General features: G+C 30.1%; 1 long non-coding RNA gene across 1 annotated transcript; it reads left to right on the forward strand.

Moving 5' to 3' along the window:
• Nucleotides 1–4,095: 4,095 nt before the first annotated feature.
• On the forward strand, nt 4,096–4,898 carry LOC105781892 (uncharacterized). The gene is made up of 2 exons (XR_008192664.1): nt 4,096–4,243; nt 4,713–4,898. It is a non-coding gene; the product is annotated as an uncharacterized LOC105781892 (long non-coding RNA).
• Nucleotides 4,899–5,457: the final 559 nt, after the last annotated feature.

Here is a 5,457-nt window from a genome sequence, read left to right on the forward strand (position 1 = left end):
ATTAAAATAAAACAAATAAAAAAAAGCTGTAAAAATAAACCTTTGGACTGATTTTTGCTTTGTATTGAGTTCTCTTTTTTTGATAGAAAGTAGTTATTTCTTTATTGATTTCGAATTCGGATCCCTATTACAGTATGTTCATGGCTTTTTTATAGCCAAATGAAAAATAAAAGAAAGAAACAAATCTTGTTTGATTCGATTTACGAATCTTTGATTTTCTTTCTATCTTTGTTGTTTATTTCTTTCCTTGTTGTGCAGGTGAAGATCGCATGGAGATTCGGCTCTTGACTGCGGCGCGGAGGGGCTACGGCGCTGATGCATTCCGTAGAAACTCTAGGGTTTCTTTATTCGTTTTGGGCCATGGCATTTGAGCCTCTATTCATTTCAGAATTTGGGCCACCTAAGCCCATTTGTAATTTGGGTCCTTTAGACCCGGACCAAAATAGGGTGTTACATTATGGATTTAATCTTTATATCTTAATTTATTAAGTTTAGTGTATATATTTTTTAAACCAATCAATTTTAGTCCATGTATTTTAAACAAAAAATCATGATTGGTATTTTTCAAGTCAATTTTTTAAACTTTGAATTGAATTATTTTAAATAGCTTAATGATTTGAATTTTGTAAAAACAATATATTTGAAAGTTTTTATAATAATTTTATTATTGGTTCTGATAATATTTGTTCTTTTTGACATAATATCTAGAATTACTCATAGTCCCTCTTTAACTCATAAATAGGAGGATAATGCGCTTCAGCGCACTCGAACAATGTATGCTCATGTCAATCGAGTTAAAACTCAGTTAACTATTATTCCGCGATGCTGTTAACTGAATTTCTAAATGGTGTAAGATTGAATGAACTTTGTTTAGTTGGTTAATCATGTATAGTTCACTACTAATTAAGTTTTTTTTTTTTACTTGTATCATGTTTTGTATAGATTTAATAGTAATAAATTTATTATCTATATTTTAAATAGATATAAAGAAAATAAGTAATTTAATTTGTGATTCATGTGATAAAAATAAAATAAAGTAAAAACAAAGAAATTAAACTTCCAAAGAAATCTAAAAGGAATTTCGAAGAAATTAATAAATTTTACAAATAAATTAACAAGTTTTAAATTTAAAATTAATAAATTAGGAAGTTTTTAATTTAATTTTTGAAAGAAAAAGATTTTGGATGAATTGTTAGGAGAAACCTAAGGCATTAGTGAAAAGTCAACATAGTTATGACATAATCCCACGTGTTTGCCTCTGAATGGGCCATGTGTTGCATTAGGTTAATATTTATCACCGAAATATCAAATTAGTAGTCAGAAATCAAAGTTCAAGTATAACATTAAAAAAATTAAAAGTACAAATATCATATTGACAAATTTGTTAAAGCATAGAGGTAATTTCTGTAATTATCCCTTCTTTTTATATTAACTAGTATAGTCAACCATGTTTTGTGAGCTTTGATTATTTGTTCGTGTTAAATTATAGAGTAAAATTTTGAAGATTAAAGAAAATATTTAAGCAAGGTTTTCAAAACTGGACATGTGGTCGAACCAGTCAAGCCACTGATTCGTACAATTTAATTAAATAAATCATTAAAAATCATAAAAAAATTTAAAAAAAATTGTTCAACTAGTTTTTTTAACTTGGTTCAATCGATCCGTATAAATTCACAGGCTAACTGATTTGATGCCTCTCTCCATACCAATATCTTGGTTAGTTCTCAATCTAATTCAAAATACCATGACACTAAGTCTCTATATACTTTGTACATTTAGAATTTAGTCCTCCAACTTTTATTTTCAAGAATTTAACCCCTCTACTTTTGGGACTTAAAAATTCGCTTTTAAATTATACATAACCACATAACGTTTTAATCGAAAAGTTAATAATATTAACTATTTGAACTAATTAATAACATTATAAAGTTTTAGAGACAGAATTATGTTAGAAATTAAAGTATAAGAATTAAATTTCAAATTTAAGCACAATAGGAAATCAAAATTGAAATTTAACAATTTATTTATAATGCAAAAAAAGAAAGCATAGTAGACCCACTTGTCAATGCAGGAAGGTCCTTTATATATAGCTACTAGTATGGTTTCCAGCCCACACTTCGCCTTGGATTGATTATATGTTTGTATTAGATTATAGAGTAAAAATATAAAGGACAAATTATACTCTAAGCCCCTATACATTTCATACATTTGGAATTTAATCCTTGTATCAAGAATTTAATTATTTAGTTTTCGAATTTAAAAATTCAAGTCCAATTGTTACTATCGTTAAAATTATTTTATTAAATTTAAATCACAAATTTCAACATTGTTTAGGAGCCAAAATTAAATTTTGACCAATGTTTTATATAAAAAAGGCATAATTGCATAAAATACCCTCAACGCTTAGGGGTTTTTGGTTTTGTGCCCTTAACCCTTTTTTTTATTGAGGCTCTCAACGTAACGATTTTTCCACAAATCAACCCATTTTTAATAGGAAACGTCAGTTGACCGTTAGTCAAGCGTCAGTCAACATAGTTGTCTATGTGACTGGCTAGGTTGAAGGATGATGTGTTAAATAAATAAATAAATATAATAAATAAAAATAAATAAATAATATAGAAAAAAATTGAAATCGTCCTAAAAAAACTGAAATTGCCAAATTGTGAAAACCTCAAATCGTGAAATCCCTAAAAACTTCAGCAATCTCCAATTTGAATCATAGATTGAGGAAATTTTCTACATCCTCAATACCATATTCCCAAATTGTGAAGTCCCACAAACTCTAGGAAATTGCTATTTTTCTTCCTTGTCGTCTGAAATCATGGATTCAAGATTTTTTCTCAAATTTGAATCACATAGTTTGAATAGCCAGTCTAGAAATTGGGAATCATATGGTTTGAATGGTTCGAGGAAAAAATTGAGGTATGCAAATATTGTTTCTTCATCGCGGAGGAAGTATGTGTATGATGGGGAAGCAGTAAAATGTCACTACAATAAGTTAGCTCCAAGAGACACTTCATGGAGCGATTTAAATCCGAGGAGGAGATTTTATGGTTGTTTAGATTTTCGGGTAAGTGAAGAAGAATTTTATTTTCTACTTCAGCTCAATTTGGATGATTTCAAAAATTTCCCTAGGTTGAGGGTTTATGATTTAAAATTTTTTTTGTTGTCACTCATTTTAGGTTTATTTGTAGGATGATGGTTGTGAGTTCTTCAAGTGGTAGGATGGACAAATATGTGACTGTGCAACTAAGTTACTGCATCAATTGCGCGACAGTGAATGAAATCTTTCAAAGGATAATTTAGCACTTAGAAAGAATGTTATGGGTTTGGTTGCATTTGATGGTAGCCATAATGGTGGCAGTAGTGCTGTTGACACTGAGGTCGAAGGAGGTAGACCAGTTTGTAGTGTTGAAGGAGAGCTAGCATTAAGAAACAAAATGATGACCATGAAGCAAAAAATGAAAGTTATCAAGAAGGAGAAGTCAATATATAAGATATTATTTTGTTACTCCATGTTATGTATTGTATACATCACCATAGGTTTATTTGTTGGCAATAGTGGTAAGAGGAATATGCAGCTAGCAGTTGGAAATGTTGATTGAATGTAAAATTTTCCATCATATGTTGTTTATGTAATTTGGAACCTTGATATACATTATGCTTGGAACTAATGACCAGTTGTGGTTGTTGTTTATGTAATTTAATTTAGATTAGTAAATAATGCAGTGAAAGAAACATAAGATTGAAAAACAAAATTGATCATTTAATCATATGATTTCTGTAACAGCCCGATTTTGGGCCTAGTCGGAACAGTAGTTTCGGGACCACAAATCTGACAAGGAAAAATTTATTTTTCTTATATTTTTATGGTCTACGATTTCACGGAATGATTTTGTAAAAATTTCGTTCGAAAATTTCGACGTTTGGGCACTCAATTTAGTCAAAAGGACTAAATTGTAAAAAGTTCAAAAGTTGAGTTCTACAAGTAGAGGTGTCTAATTATTATGAAATTTTAAATTGGAGGTCCTTAAATGGTAATTAGACCATTGGTTATTTATGGACAAAAATAGACATGGTTAGTAATTAAGCTATTTAAGGGCATTTTGGTAAAATGCCTTAATTAATGAATAAAGACAAAATAACATGAAATAAATTATCATCTTCTTCAATTCTTTTCTTCATGGCCGTATGTAGCAAGGGAACACCATGGCTAGGGTTTGTTCATCTTCCAAGCTTCATGGTAAGTCCGTTCTAGCCCCGTTTTTCTTGTTCTTTGTATTTTTCGAATCCCGATAACTTGCTTAAGCTATCTCTACCATTAATTCGAGCTAGAATTTATGTTTGAAAAATTACCCATAGATGAAAAGTGTGAATTTTGATGTTTCATGATAGAATATGAAGCTTAGAATTATGTTAAGCAACTTTTGCTAAGCGATTTTGAGTGAAAACGAGTAAAACGACATAATCGATAAAAATACTAAATGTTCATAAGTAAGTGTTAGAGTTGAAATTTGATGTTTCTATAGAAGGAAAAAATGTTCAGCATGTCATAATACATAAGAATAAGGGATGAAGTTTAATTTACGAGCTTTGGGGCAAAAGTGTAAATATGTAAAAGTTTAGGGGCAAAATTATAATTTTACCAAAGTTTGAGTCAATGACTGTTTTGATAAATGTGAGTACTAAATAAGTCAAATGTGTTATTATAGATCAAGAAAGAAGTGGAATCGACCTTGACCGGAGAAAAGGAAAGATTAAAGACTAAATTGCTAAATTTTTATATTGTTGCATCAAAATAAGTTATGTGTAAATAATAGTTATATTTTTATAAATTGTGAATTATATTTGATATGTGAATTAATATTGAATGTGGAAGGAAAATTATTCATGAATTATTCAAGTGATAAAGTGTTTAAAATAAAGTGTTAAGTGTAAATTCCGGTTGAACTTAGGAATAGAAGTGGATACAAGTGACATGTCACTAGAGACCGATGTTCTGGTGTTACAGATGAGTCCCGGTGCTGGGTGATCTAGCATGTATTGCGACACGACAGCTTGTGTGAGCAGCCCGTGGACATTTCCGGTGTTATTGATCGGTGGTAGCCGGCTACATATCGATGGTAGCTTGCCACGTGTCGATGGTAGCCCATGCCACGTGTCGGTCTTGACACTTATGTGCTAATTCTCTCTGAATCCATGTATATTCCGAGTGTTCAACGGAAATTGACTAAGTGTAATTGAATAATGAATATAGGTGTGGAACTGAATTGAATATCGACTTAGAAATGGAAAAGTGAATTTTGAATTGAATTGTGATTGAAAGTGAAAAAGTGAAATTATGAAAGAGTACATTTAGCAACAAAACAGTTTAGATAGCAACAGTTGTGTGACTTTGAAAATCACCAAAATGGTGGAAATTTAATTATAGGCTGAATAATATATGAAATTGAAGCT

The sequence above is a fragment of the Gossypium raimondii genome, chromosome 13 (assembly GCF_025698545.1).
Source record: "Gossypium raimondii isolate GPD5lz chromosome 13, ASM2569854v1, whole genome shotgun sequence".
NCBI lineage: Eukaryota > Viridiplantae > Streptophyta > Magnoliopsida > Malvales > Malvaceae > Gossypium > Gossypium raimondii.